The 15,680-nt window shown below is 40.9% G+C and overlaps 2 long non-coding RNA genes across 2 annotated transcripts in view; one reads left to right on the top strand and one right to left on the bottom strand.

Moving 5' to 3' along the window:
- LOC129035329 (uncharacterized) overlaps positions 1-15,680 on the top strand; it is a 307,216-nt gene that overhangs the window by 41,080 nt on the left and 250,456 nt on the right. The window lies entirely within an intron of this gene.
- Positions 1-15,680, bottom strand: part of LOC134739475 (uncharacterized) — a 29,213-nt gene that overhangs the window by 5,826 nt on the left and 7,707 nt on the right. The window contains exon 2 of the long non-coding RNA XR_010126157.1: positions 174-250. This is a non-coding gene — a long non-coding RNA (uncharacterized LOC134739475). The remainder of the gene's footprint in view (positions 1-173; positions 251-15,680) is intronic.

A 15,680-nucleotide genomic window follows, 5' to 3' on the forward strand; every position in this document is an offset into this window, starting at 1 on the left:
ATAGCTCCATTCTCTAACTGTGAACTACAGTTAGGGAGGTAGTAACTTAACCAATTTTACACAATTCCTAATGTCAGACCTACCTTTTGCAATTTGCTCCTCAGCTCAAGAAACACTGGCTTAGGCAGGAGGAGTTATGCTTTTATTCATAGATTGCTTGGATGGAACCTTACCTGTTCTCTCCATGGAACTAAGAAACAGTCCCCTGTAAAGTACTCCAGTGTCTTCGGCATTCTGGCAGGAGCATGGCCTGAGGTATCCAAAGGGGAAGCAAGTTAATATGAAATGCAGTCTATAAAATGCACAATTTATTTCTATATATTCATTTGCATCTGGTGCACACACAGCTGTTAAATATATTCCCGAAGAAGAGAAACATTATCCATTTCCATAATTTTTGAATTATAGAAATATTTAGTAAAACTGAAAATACAGCGAGCTTTTATAGGCCGTTATACTGATTGAAAGGCCCTGACAACTTCTCATAGTTCACAATCATGGGAAACAGATGTGCAGATCTCCTTGAGGGAGCAAAGATGTGAGAGCATCGTGGGGACTGGGGGGAGAAGCTTTCTGTAAGATTTCAGAAGGTACTGAGACCAAGGAAGGACCTCAGAGATCAAGAGGAAAGATTTTCAGCTTAAGACATATTATCAATAGGCCCCAAAGTGGGAGAGGCAATACCAACAATACATTCTAGACCAGCAAGCCTGGAGAGATGTGGCCAGCCTGATGGGCTAGCAAAACATGTTCCCTGCACAACACCAGAATGGGGACGCTTCCAAGATTGTTTCAGGAATGTGACTGTTTTTTCAGCAAGCTTTCTGTGCTGTGTCACATTTATGAAAAGAAACACATTTTCCTAACTTGTCTTCTTTGTAGGAAGAAAGGCAACATGACAAAGAGAGACCACATGGTTTAGTCAGAAGCCAGAAGACATGTTCGAGAGCTGGGCCCACCACTGACTGGCTGTTTTGGTCTTGGGTATATTGTGGCAATTTTTCTGAGTCTCAGATCTTCATTTACCTCACAGGATTAAGTTAGATGAATTCAAAAATGCCCATGCAACTTAAAGCAATCTTCAATTGTGAGGTGTTATTCATAAATGGAAATGTGGCCAGTCATAATTTAAGTATAATTTGGAACATAGTTTCTCCTAAAGTTCAAGTTAAAAACTCAGTAGACACACAGAATACACAATGGATCAATGTATTGATCCGTAAGACCCCAAATGATAGTAAGCATGGGACATCTGTAGTGAAGATGATGGTAGATCACACATCTATGCTCTACTGAAATGTCAATTAAATAACAGCGAAAGGATGTGTTAAAGGCATATGCTCACAAGGAAGGGAAGAATAGTGGGGAGAAAACAGCAATAAAACTTAGGAGTCTGAAAAGCAATTGAGTGAGTGGTAAAGGATTTATAGAAAAGGGAATATTAATAGGTAACAGGGGAACTTAGGCAGCAGCAAAACCTAGACTGCAGAGTCCACCAGTGCTTCAGGAGCTGACAACACAGGGTACCTCTGAAGTGAGAGTGAGATGCATCTAAAATGTGGAAGATTGGCTGAAAGTCTGTTTAAAAAGCCATTGACCTCTGGGTTCCTTCTCCCACCACACTCAGCCAGAAGACTGTCCTTCTCCTATCCAACCAAACACGGGAGGTCTCTGGGGAGATTGAAACAGAGGGTGTCTGGCATGATTGAGAATTAAGTGAATGATGTGTACTTTGTAGTGAGGACTCAGCCCTCTTTTTCCAGTGGATTCCCAGAACTCACTGGATAGCCAGGCCTTCACCACTCTGCCGGAGTTAGGGAAAGTGCTTTATTGGGAGTCTAACCAGCCTGAGATATAAAACTTACAGATATTAACTTTGAAGCTTCTCTAATAAATTACCCAGCCGTATTTATCTAACTAATATTTACTGAAAGCCTATGATATGCCAAGGATTTTTCTAAGTCCAAGGGTTTCAGCAGAAAAAAATAAAGAAAAAAGAAATTCTTCACTTTGGGAGGCCAATGCAGGAGGATCACTTGAGCCTAGGAGTTCAAGACCAGCCTGGGCAACATAGTGAGATGCCACCTCTATAAAAAATAAAAAATTAGCCAGATGTGGTGGCACATGCATGTAGTCCCAGTTACTCAGGAGGGTGAGGTGGCAGGATCGTTTGAGCCTAGGAGGTTGAGGCTGCAGTGAGGTGTGATCACACCACTGCACTCCAGCCTGGATGACAGAGTGAGACCTTGTCTCAAAAAAAAGAAAGAAATTCTTTCCCTCATAAAGCCTACATTTAAGAGGAGTGAAATAGAAAATAAAAGAAGTAAATGAGTAAAATATATGATAAGCTAGATGACAATAATTACTCTGGGAAAAAATAAATTAGGGAAGGTGACAAGAAGTGTCTAGGGATAAGGGAGGGAACTGAACATTTAAATAAGGTGGCCAGAAAAGTGCTCCGTGAGAAGGCGATGTTTGCGCAAAGGGCTGGAGGAGGGGAAGGAATGAGTGTCAAAGCTCACTAGGGAATGGGCCACCTCGCAGAGGGAGCAGCCAGGGCAAGGACTCTAGTGTCTGGGAGATGCTGAAGGGCCAGAGGCCAGGGTGGCAAGAGAGGAGAGAGTCCAGGGTCAAGGAGGCCAAAATGAGGGCAAATTGGAGAAGGGATGTGGTGGGCTGAATAATGACTCCCAAGATGTCCACATTGTAATCCTCAGAACATGGACTGTGTTACCTTACCTAGCAGAAGGGACTTTGCGGATATGGTTAGGACTTGAGATGGGGAGATTATCTTGGACTATCAGAGTGGGCCAATATAATCACAAGTGTCTTTATAAATGAAAGGAGGAGGCAAGAGATCTAGTGAGAGAAGGAGATGGGAAGGTGGGAGCCGAGATGGCAAGAGGAGAGATGCCAGGAAGGGGCCAGAAGCTAAAGAATGTGGGCAGCTTCTAGAAGCTAGCAAAGGCAAGGAAACAGATTCTCCCTGAGGATCCCCCAAGCCAAAAAAGCATAGCTCCGCTGACACCTTGATTTTATGAGTGCTGACCTCCAGAATGGTAAAATAATAAGTATGTGTTGCTTTAAGCCACTAAATTTGGGGTAATTTGTTATGGAAGCCGTAGGAAACTAATAGAAACTAAAGTAAGAGGGAGGGGAACAGATCCCCTGTTTTGATAAAGTGAGAAAATTTTTAAAATTCGCCTTATTTTTAATGCAAGTATAAAAATTCCCATCATAAAACTCTTCTGAAGTGTTTATTGTTTTGAATACATAATCCTAAAACATTATTTAACATGAAGCAATTTAAATCTCTTGAGCAAAGCTTTCAAATATTTTCCCCTTTGATACATAAGAATCTGTTCTCCCCATAAGCATATTATCCAGGCATGACTAGATAATTTAAGTAAATATTAATCTATGTTTATCCTTCCAGTGTTTTCCCCTATTTCATGGAGCTGGTCAGGATGGTAGGAGCTCTGCTCTGAGGGTTTTTTGTAAGTGCTGAGCAGAGGTTGCTAAAGCCCAGGGCTGTAGATCTACTGAGAGGTCATACCTGGGGTTTGGGGAAAGGGTGGGTGGAGGGAGGGGAAGCTTCAGACGCAGAGGCTTCTGAGGATTCCAACATATAAGAAAGAAAGAGCGTTTGCATTTTTGGCCCCTTAATGGAGATTCTAACCTGATAGGGAATAGAGGCCAGTGCTTTGGGCTGAAGGGAGTTGCTGCTCTGCAGGGGTGGGGAGAGGATTTATCTTCCTAGAGACCCAGAGGGGCTAAGCATGGGGTGGGGTGCATGTGGACAGTGTTTTGCAGCCAAAGGATACAGGAGGAGGATGGACACTAAATGCCTTTATAGGATGTGGAAGGTCTCTGGGGGACCTCCACCTGCCTTGGTCCATGGAGCAGACTTGGGAGGAATGTCTTAGAAGTTATCCAGAGCAGCAGTGATTGACAGACAGAGAACAACTAGTCTTCACCAGCTGCCTCCTGTAGGGAGAGCAGTGACTTGGAGTCTAGGTCTCTTGCCTAGACTCTTGTAGGCCCTATATAAGCTACTGGGGATCTTATACCATTCTAGGAAGGGGAGTTTTAACACCTGCTACAACTCTGTGTCATTCAGTAGATGCCACGCAGACTAACCTTTGCTTCCAGATAGTTGAGACATTGTGTGATTTAAATGAGGGGAGCAGCAGCTGGGAAGCTGTCTTATTCCTGCCTCAGTCATCAACCAGCTGAGTGACACTGATAAGAGCCTTAATTATAGGGGCCTCATTTCCTCTCCTCTGTCAGGGGGAAAGACCAAGACATAAGGTTTCAGAATTGCAATTTTTTTTTGAGATAGAGTCTCACTCTGTCACCCAGGCTAGAGTGCAGTGGCACCATCTCGGCTCACTGCAACCTCTGCATCCTGGGTTCAAGAGATTCTTCCGCCTCAGCCTCCTGAGTAGCTGGGACTACAGGTGTGCATGGCCATGCCTGACTAATTTTTTGTATTTTTAGTAGAGACGGGCTTTCACTATGTTGGCCAGGCTGGTCTCGAATTCCTTACCTCAGGTGATCCGCCCACCTCGGCCTCCCAAAGTGCTGGGAATACAGGCGTGAGCCACTGCGCCCAGCCCAGAACTGCAAAATTTTGAGCTGAGTGGAAGAATTCTGTTATATTCTTTCTCTCCCAACAAACCCAACCTAAAGCAAAGCAGGTGAAGCCAATAAACAAACAGCAGCAGCAACTAAAACAAAAAAGAGATAGGTTAAAGTATCTTTGAAAATTGCAGTGTCATCCAGGAAGTACCACAAAATATGGAGAAAAAAATCATGTAGGGACAGTTTAGAAAAAATGAGATTCAATAACATAAAGTTGTCACCAAGTCTCATAAAATCCATTGATTCATAATACTTCTGATATGCCATAGGTGTCTGGGATGGCAGTGTAGACAGGGTGAACTATTTCAGAGGATCCTCTCTTGCATAGGATATGGAGAAAAATCTTTCAAGTGGCAAAATTTCATAGCTTGAGAAAATAATTGGCTTTGAGTAGAAAATATGATCCTCTGGTAGAGCCTCAGCTTTGGGCTTCTAGAATTACATCGCTGTCAGTCATTGCTCCAAACTGCCCGAAGACAGTGATTTCACACAGCAAACTTGGACTAGCACATTGGAGCCCAGTGCTCTGGGTGTTAGCAAAAGCTTTGGTATTCAAATGTTGCTGCCAAGAAATTTCAAGGTTATTTAAGAATTGCAAAAATCTAGAGCTGTGTAGATATTATGCAAAGCACCGTGAAGAAATATACCTTAATTTTTTTGACCAAATGTTGATACTGAAACCATATATATGATGGAATTTGAATTATTCTTTTCTAAGTTAATTACGTCAAGGCTCTAAGAAGGAATTAAACAGAGCCACCATCACTGGAGCCACCAAGCACTGGTGTCTGCTCTTGTTGCAGGGACCTGGGAGTAGCTGGTCTGTTATCTCTGGATTCAGTTCTGATCTCCCTTTCTAGTCTTGCTGCCCCCAGGTGGCTGTTTCCTTGTCACTCCCCTGTAGACCATGCCCAGCTCAGTTCCCTATCCGATGCCTTGTCAGAACTCAAGTCTTCCCATTTTGTAGTGTTATTTGTTCTGGATTTTGAGGGGCTAGTACAGTCTACAAATGAGAAAGGCCCCATACCCCTGGGATCTTGGAAGAATGCATTTGCTTAACTGCAGAACAGCTCATTCTCCATGCCTACTCTCTCAGATAACATCCAGAGGCAATTCTTTGCTTCAATTGTAGACTCCTTGATTATTATAATGATACTTTATTCATTTTACTAGTCAAGACTTAGTAATCAAGATAAATATTTCAATGCAATATTTTCTTAAAATAAAAATTAATACCCCCAATGGATGATAAACAAAATATCAGCATTTTAAGTAGAGATGAGGTCAGTATTAGTGTTCTTTCTCTTACCTCTGGCTCTCCTATGGCGTGGCACAACAGTGTCACTGATCCCATTTGTGTGTTGTTTTCTTATACCACTTCTGACACCAAATGTGATTTTTCTTTGACACCAAGTAATTATAGTTTTCCACACCCATTCTCCAACACCAATTGGTGTCCAATAATTTAATTCAATTCTGACACTAACTCCTGGAGTTAGTGCAGACCCCATAGGTGAAGGGCTCAGTCCCACAAGGCTGCCACCACTTTAGATGCCAGTCACAAATAGAGCACCCAGGCTACTCCCACTTCTGTCCACCAACTGCCAATTTGGGGGTCCCCATGACTCCTTTCTCAGGTTTCTTAAATCACCAGAATGACTCATAGAACTCAGAAGAGCACTTTACTTACTATTACTGGTTTACTCTAAAGGATACAACCCAGAAACAGCCAAATGGAAGAGACACATAGGGTAAGGTTTGGGGGCTGTAGGGTACAGAGTTTCCAAGCCTTCTCAGAGCATATCAATGCCTTGATGCCTTCATTAATCTGGAAGCTCCCTAAACCCCATCATTTGTGGGTTTTTATAAAGTTTTCATTTTGTAGACATACTTGAAAATTATTGGCCACTGGTAATTGAAGTCAACCTTAAGGCTCTCTCTCCACCCCGAAGGGCTGGGAATAGGGCTCAAAGTTGTAACTCTGTAATCACATAGTTGTTTCCTCTGGTGACTAGTCCCCAGACTGAAACTATTTAGGGACCAACCAAAATTTACCTCATTAGGATAAACTCAAGTATTGTTGAAAGGGGCTCATTATGAATAACAAAAGATGCACCTATGAGTCAGGAAACTCCAAAGGCTTTAGAAGCTCTGTGCCAGGAATGCAGAGACAAAAGCCAAATATATATTATTATACCACACTATCTTTATTTAAAATTTTGAGTTTTTCATACATTTTCCCACTATTTTTGATATTTTAAAATATCACATTAAAATATTTTAATTGACAAAAAATAATTATACATATTTATGGGGTACATGGTGATGTTTCAATACATGTAATATATAGTGATCAGATTAGGATAATGAGCATATCCATCATCTCAAACATTTATAATTTCCTTGGGTTGGGAACATTCAATATCCTCCTGCTATCTAATTGAAACTATATATTACTGTTAGCTATAGTCACCCTATAGTGCTAAAGAGCCCTGGAGTTTATTCCTCCTATCTAGCTGTAATTTTGTATCCTTTAACAGATCTCTCCCTTTCCCTTACTTCCCCTTTCCTTACCAGCCTCTAGTATTTTCTGTTCTACTTTTTACTTCAATGGGATAAATGTTTTTTAGCTTCCACACATAAGAACAAGTGGTGTTTAACTCTCTGTTCCTGGCTTATTTCATATAACATAATATCTTCCAGTTTCATTTATGTTACTGCGAATAACAGGATTTCATTCTTTATGACTGAATAGTATTCCATTGTGTGTATATGCATATTTTATCTGTTCATCTTATTGGACAACTAGATTGATTCCATATCTTGGCTATTGTGAGTAGTTATGTAACACACATGGGGGTACAGATGTCTCTTCAATATAATGGTTTCCCTTTCTTTGGATAAATGCCCAGTAGTGGGATTACTGGATCATATGATGTTTTTATCTGCAGTTTTTGAGGAACCTTCCCACTGTTTTTCATAGTGACTACACTAGTTTACATTCTTACCAACAGTGCATAAGGGATCCCTTTTATTTGCATCCTTGCCAACATTTTTGTGTGTGTGTGTTTTCAATAATGGCCATCCCAATTAGGGTGAGATGATACCCCATCATGGTTTGATTTGCAGTTCCCTGCTAATTAGTGATGACAATCATTTTTTTTCATGTATTATTTGGCTGTTTGTATGTGTTCTTTTGAGAAATGTCTGTTCAGATCATTTACCCATTTTCTAATTGCATTGTTTGTGGGTTTTTTGCTGTTGATGTTTGAGTCCTTGCATATTTTGGATATTAATCTCTGTCAGGTGAATAGTTTGAAAGTGTCTTGTCCCATCCTGTAGATTATTTTTTTAATATGTGGATTGTTTCTTTTGCTTTGCATAAGCTTTTTAGTTTGATATAATTCCGTTTGTTTATTTTTGCTTTGGATGTCTATGTTTTCTGGTCGTATTCATAAAATCTTTCCCAAATTCAAGTCCTGAAGCATTTCCCCTATGTTTTCTTCTAGTACTTTTATAGGTTTGGGTCTCACAATTAGGTCTTTGGTCCAGTTTGAGTTAATTTTGGTATAAGGTTAGAGGTAGGGAGTCTAGTTTTATTCTCTGCTTATGGATATCCAGTTTTCCCAGCACTATTTATTGAAGAGACTGTCCTTTCCCCAGTGCATGTTCTTGGTGACTTTGTAAAAAATCAGTTGGCTGTAGATATGTGGATTATCTTCTGAGTTCCCTATTCTGCTGCACTGTTTTGTGTATCTTTTTATGCTGTTTTAGTTACTATAGATTTGCAGTATATTTTGAAGTCCGGTAGTGTCATACCTCCAACTTCGTTCTTGTTGCTCAGGATTTCTTTGGCTACTTGGTGTCTTTCATGGTTCCATACAAATTTTAGGATTTTTTTCCTATTTCTGTGAAGAATGTCCTTTTTATTTTTATAGGGATTTTAATGACTTTATAGATTGGTTAGGATAGTATTGTCATTTTAACAATATTACTTCTTTTGATCCATGAGCATGGGAGGAGGATTTTATGTCCTTAGCTAAATTTATTTTTAGTTTTTTTTTCTTTTTGCTATTATAAATAGGATTGTTGTCTTGATTTCTTTTTCAGCTAACTTGTTCATGTATAAAAATACTACTAATTTTTGTATATTAATATTATATTTTGTATATTAATTTTGTATTCTGCAACTTTATTAAATTTGTCAGTTTTGAGAGTTTTTTTTCAAGTCTTTAGGTCTTTCTGTATATAAGATCATGTCATCTACAAACAGGGACAATCTGACTTCCTCCTTTCCAGTTGGGATGCCTGTTATTTCTCTTGCTTAATTGCTCTAGCTAGACTACCCAGTACTATGTTGAAAAAGAGTGGTGAGAGGCAACATCCTGGTTTTGTTCCAGTTTTTAAAGGAAAGGCTGAAAGCTTTCCCTCAATCTGTAAGATATTAGCTGTGGGTTTGTCATTTATGACTTTTATTATTTTGAGGTACTTTCCTTCTATTCCTAATAAGAGTTTTTTTTTTTTTAATCGTGGAGGAAGGTTGAATTTTATCAAAACTTTTTCTGTATCTATTGCATGATCATATGGCTTTGGTCTTCATTGGATTGATGTGATATGACATTTGTTGATTTGTATATGTCAAATCATCCTTGCATTCCTGGGATAAATCCTGCTTGACCATAATGTATTACCTTTTTGATGTGTTGTTAGATTCAATTTGATAGTATTTTGTTGAGGATTTTCTCATCTATGTTCATTAGAGATTTTGGTCTGTAGTTTTCTTTTTTTGTTGTGTCCTTGTCTGGTTTCAGTATTAGGATTATGCTCACCATATAGAATGAGTTAGGAGGAATTCTCTCTGCTTTAATTTTTTGAAATAGTTTGGAAAATTGGTATTAATTCTTCTTTAAAGGATCAGAAGAATTTAGCTGTGAAGCCATCCAGTTCTGGACTTTTCTTTGTTGGAAGACATTTTATTACTGAGTAAATCTCATTGCTTCTTATAAGTCTGTTCAGGTTTTCTATTTCTTCTTGTTTCAATCTTAGTAGGTTACATGTACCCAATAATTTATTCAGTTCCTCTAGGTTTTCAAGTTTATTGTCATATAGTTGTTCATGGTAGTCTCTAATGATCATTTGTATTTATTTTTTCCATCTGATTTTATTTATTTGAGTCTTAGCTATTTTTTTCTTAGCTAACCTAGGTAATGATTTGTTGATTTTGTGTATCTTTTCAAAAAACTAACTTTTTGTTTCATTCATCTTTATTGTTTTTTTAGTCTCCACTTTGTGTATTTTCTGTTATTTGTTTCTCTTGCTTAGTTGCCCTGGCTAAAATACCCAGTACTATGTTGAATAAGTGTGGTGGGAGTTGACATCCTTGTCTTGTTCAGTCTTAAAGGAAACATTGAAAGCTTTTCCGTAAGATATTAGCTATGCATTTGTCACTTTGATAGTAACATTAAATTAATCTTTAATTTAAACTTTACTATTTCTTTCCTCTACTAATTTGGAGTTTGGTTTGGTCTTGCTTTCCTAGTCTCTTTGTCCATTGTTAGGTAGGTTGTTTATTTGAAGTCTTTCTAGTTTTGATATAGGCTTTTTTGCTGTAAACTTGCCTCTTACTACTGCTTTTCCTGTGTCCCATAGGTTTTGGTATGTTGTGTTTCTATTTTCTTTTGTTTCAAGGAATTTTAAAATTTTATTCTTAATTTCTTCCATTACCCATTGATCAGTCAGGAATATGTTGCTTAATTTCATGTATTGGTATAATTTCAAATGTTACTTTTGATATTGATTTTTAGTTTTATTCCCTGGTGGTCAGATGAAACACTTGATATGATTTTGACTTTTTAAAGCTTTTTAAGACTTCTTTTGTGTCCTGACATAATGGTCAGTCTTGGAGAATGTTTCATGTGCTGATGAAAAGAATGACTGCTCTGCAGCTGTTGGGTGAAATGTTCTGTAAATGTCTGTTAGGTCTATTTCGTCTATGGTGCAGTTTAAATCTGATATTTCCTTGTTTATTTTCCATCTAGCTGCTCTATCCAGTGCTGAAAATGGGGTGTTGGAGTCCTCAATTATTATTATATTGAAGTCTATCTCTCCCTGTAGATCTAACAATATTTGTTTTATATATCTGAGTGTGCTAGTGTTTGGTGCATATATATTTACAATTGTTATATTCCCTTGCTGAATTGATTCTGTTATTATTTATACAATGTCCTTCTTTGTCTCTTTTTACTGCTTTCAACTTGAAGTCTGTTTTGTCTGATATAAGTATAGCTGTTCTTGCTCACGTTTGGCTTCAATTTGCATAAAATATATTTTTCCATCCTTTCATTTTTCAGTCTATATGTGTCTTTACAGGTGAGGTATGTTTCTTGTAGGCAGCATATTTTTTGGGGGGAGATCTTGTATTTTTATCCATTCAGCCAGTCTATCTCTTTTAAGTGGGGAATTTAAGCCATTTACATTCAATGTTATTATTGATAGGTGAGAACTTCTTCCATTTTATTGATTGTGTTCTGGTTATTTTCATATTCTTTGCTCCTTTCTCTCTTATTGTTTATTTTTGAGTTGAGTGGTTTTCAGTAATGACAAGTTTTGATTCCTTTCTCTTTTTCCTTTATGCATCAGCTCTACCAGGGAGTGATATAGTTTGGATATTTTTCCCCACTGAAATCTCTTGTTGAATTGTAATCTCCAGTGTTGAAGGTGGGGTCTGGTGGGAGGTGTTTGAGTCACGGGGGTAGATCCCTCATGTTTTGGTGATGTCCTTGTAATAGTGAGTACTCACAAGATCTGGTTGTTTAAGTGTATGGCACTTCCCCTCTACTCTCTGGATTGCTCCTGCTTTTGCCATGTGATGTGCCTGCTCCCTCTTCACCTTCTACCATTATTGACAGCTCTCTGAGGCTTCATCAGAAGCTGAGCAGATGCCAGCATCATGCCTCCTGTAAAGTCTGTAGAACTGTGAGGCAATTAAAACTCTTTTCTTTATAAATTACTGTCTCAGGTATTTCTTTATAGCAATGCAAGAATGGCTTAACACAGAAAATTGGTACCAGGGGTGGGACATTGCTGTGTCAGGTCTCTGAGCCCAAGCTAAACCATCATAACCCCTCTGACCTGCACGTATACATCCAGAAGGCCTCGAGCAACTGAAGAACCACAAAAGATGACATTCCACCATTGTGATTTGTTCCTGCCCCACCCCAACTAATCAACCGTCCTTGTGACATTCCTCCCCTGGACAATGAGTCTCATGATCTCCCCACCCTGCACCTTGTGACTCCTGCCGCTGCCTGCAAGAGATAACCACCTTTAACTATAATTTTCCACTATCTACCCAAATCCTATAAAAAGTGCCCCACCCCTGTCTCCCTTTGCTGACTCCTTTTTTGGACTCAGCCCGCCTGCACCTAGGTGATTAAAAAGCTTTATTACTCACACAAAGCCTGTTTGGTGGTCTCTTCACATGGACTTGTGTGACATTTTGTACTGGAGACCCAGGACAGGGGGACTCCTTTGGGAGACTGGTCCCCGGTCCTCACCCTCTCTTTGTGAGGAGATCCACCTACAATGTCAGGTCCTCAGACTAGCCTAAGGAACATCTCACCAATTTTAAATCGGGTAAGCAGCCTCTTTTTATTCTCTTCTCCAACCTTTCTCGCTATCCTTCCACCCTTCAATCTCTCCCTTCCTTAATTTTGTTTCCTTTCTCTTTCTGGTAGAGAGAGAGGAGACGCGTTTTATCTGTGTACTCAAAACTGTGGTGCTGGTCATGGATTCGGGAAGACAGTCTTCCTTTGGTGTCTAATCACTGCAGGGATGCCTGCCTGATTATTCACCCACATTCCAGATGTGTCTGATCACCACAGGGACCCCTGCCTTGATCCTTCACCTTGGTGGCAAGTACTACCTCCCCTTGGTGGCAAGTACCACCTCCTGTGGGTGGCAAGTACCACCTCCCTCCCTCCGTGTCTCTACCCTATCTTTTCTCTAAACTTACCTTTTTACTATGGGCAACCTTCTGCCCTCCAATCCTCTGTCTTTTCCCTTAGCCTGTGTTCCAAAAAACTTGAAACCTCTTCAACTCTCACCTGACCTAAAACCTAAGCCTCTTATTTTCTTCTGCAATACCGCTTGGCCCCAATACAAACTCGACAATGGCTCTAAATGGTCAGAAAATGACACTTTCAATTCCTCCATCCTACAAGATCTAGATAATTTTTGTCGTAAAATGGGCAAATGGCCTGAGGTGCCTGATGTCCAGGCATTCTTTTACACATTGGTCCCTCCCTAGTCTCTGCTCCCAATGCAACTCGTCCCAAATCTTTTTTCTTTCTCCTTTCTCTCCTGTCTGTCCCTTCAGTCTCCACCCCAAGCTCTGAGTCCTTTGAATCCTCCTTTTCTACAGACCTATCTGACCTCTCCCTCCTCCCCAGGCTGCTCCTGGCCAGGCCAAGCCAAGTCCCAATTCTTCCTCAGTCTCCACTCCCCCACCCTATAATCCTTCTATCACCTCCCCTCCTCACACCCAGTCCAGCTTACAGTTTTGCTCCATGACTAGCCCTCCCAACAATCTCCTCTTAGAGAGGTGGCTGGAGCTGAAGGCATTGTCAAGGTTAATGCTCCTTTTCTTTATCCACCCTCTCCCAAATCAGTTAGTGTTTGGGCTCATTTTCATCAAATATAAAAACCCAGCCCAGTTCATGGCCCGTTTGGCAACAACCCTTAGATGCTTTACTGCCCTAGCCCCAGAGGGGCCAGAAGGCCGTCTTATTCTCAATATGCATTTTATTACCCAATCTGCTCCTGATATTAGAAAAAGCTCCAAAAATTAGATTTCAGCCCTCAAACCCCACAACAGGATTTAATTAACCTCGCCTTCAAGGTGTACAATAATAGAGAAGAGGCAGTCAAGCAACAACATATTTCTGAGTTGCAATTACTTGCTTCTGCTGTGAGAGAAACCCAAGCCACATCTCCAGCACACAAGAACTTCAAAATGCCTAAGCTGCAGCAGCCAGGCATTCCTCCAGGACCTCCTCCCTCAGGATCTTGCTTCAAGTGCTGGAAATCTGGCCACTGGGCCAAGAAATGCCCGCAGCCCAGGATTCCTCCTAAGCCATGTCCCATCTGTGTGGGACCCCACTGGAAATTGGACTATCCAACTTGCCCAGCAGCCACTCCCAGAGCCCCTGGAACTCTGGCCCAAGGCTCTTGGACTGACTCCTTTCCAGATCTTCTCAGCTTAGTGGCTGAAGACTGACACGGCCCAATTGCGTTGGAAACCTCCTGGACCATCACAGATGCTTTGGGTAACTTTTACAGTGGAGGGTAAGTCTGTCCCCTTCTTAATCAATACAGAGGCTACCCACTCCACATTACCTTCTTTTCAAGGGCCTGTTTCCCTTGCCTTCATAATTGTTGCGGGTATTGATGGCCAGGCTGCTAGACCCCTTAAAACTCCCCCACTCTGGTGCCAACTTGGACAACATTCTTTTATGCACTCTTTTTCAGTTTTCCCCACCTGCCCAGTTCCCTTATTAGGCCGAGACATTTTAACTAAATTATCTGCTTCCCTGACTATTCCTGGACTATAGCCACATCTCATTGCTGCCCTTCTCCCCAACCCAAAGCCTCCTTCATGTCTTCCTCTTATATCCCCCAACCTTAATCCACAAGTCTGGGACACCTCTACTCCTTCCCTGGCAACCGATCACATGCCCATTACTATCCCATTAAAACCTGATCACCCTTACCCGCTCAATGCCAGTATCCCATCCCACACAGGCTTTAAGGGGACTAAAGCCTGTTATCACCCACCTGTTACAACATGGCCTCTTAAAGCCTACAAATTCTCCTTATAACTCCCCTATGCTACCCATCCAGAAACTGGACAAGTCTTACAGGTTGGTTCAGGATCTTTGCCTTATTAATCAAATCGTCCTTCCCATCCATCCTATAGTGCCAAACCTGTACACCCTCCTATCTTCAATACCTCCTTCCACAATTCACTATTCCATTCTTGATCTTAAAGATGCTTTTTTCACTATTCCCCTGCACCCCTTGTCCCATCCTCTCTTTGCTTTTACCTGGACTGACCCTGATATCCATCAGTCCCAGCAGCTTACCTGGGCTATACTGCCACAAGGCTTCAGGGACAGCCCTCATTAGTTCAGCCAAGCTCTTTCTCATGATTTACTTTCTTTCCACCCCTCTGCTTCTCACCTTATTCAATATATTGATGACCTTCTGCTTTGTAGCCCTTCCTTTGAATCTTCTCAACAAGACACCCTCCTGTTCCTTCAACATTTATTCTCCAAGGGATATCGTGTATCCCCCTCCAAAGCTCAAATTTCTTCCTCATCTCTTACCTACCTTGGCATAATTCTTCATGAAAACACAAGTGCGCTTCCCACCAATTGTGGCTGGCTGATCTCTCTAACCCCAACCCCTTCTACAAAGCAACAACTTCTTTCCTTCCTAGGCATGGTTGGATACTTTCGCCTTTGGATACCTGGTTTTGCCATCCTAAAAAAACCATTATATAAACTCACAATGGGAAACCTAGCTGACCCCATAGATCCTAAATCCTTTCCCCACTCCTCTTTCCATTCCTTAAAAACAGCTCAAGAGACTCCTCCCACACTAGCTCTCCCTGACTCATCCTAACCTTTTTCATTACACACAGCCAAAGTGCAGGGCTGTGTAGTCAGAATTCTTACACAAGGATCGGGACCACGCCCTGTAGCCTTTTTGTCCAAACAACTTGACCTTACTGTTTTAGGCTGGCTGTCATGTCCGCATGTGGCAGCTGCTGCTGCTCTAATACTTTTAGAGGCCCTCAAAATCAGAAACTATGCTCAACTCACTCTTTACAGTTCTCATAACTTTCAAAATGTATTTTCTTCCTCACACGTGATGCATATACTTTCTGCCCCCCAGCTCCTCAGCTGTACTCACTCTTTGTTGAGTCTCCTACAATTACCATTGTTCCTGGCCCGGACTTCAATCCAGCCTCCCAC

Source organism: Pongo pygmaeus, chromosome 3 (assembly GCF_028885625.2).
Source record: "Pongo pygmaeus isolate AG05252 chromosome 3, NHGRI_mPonPyg2-v2.0_pri, whole genome shotgun sequence".
NCBI lineage: Eukaryota > Metazoa > Chordata > Mammalia > Primates > Hominidae > Pongo > Pongo pygmaeus.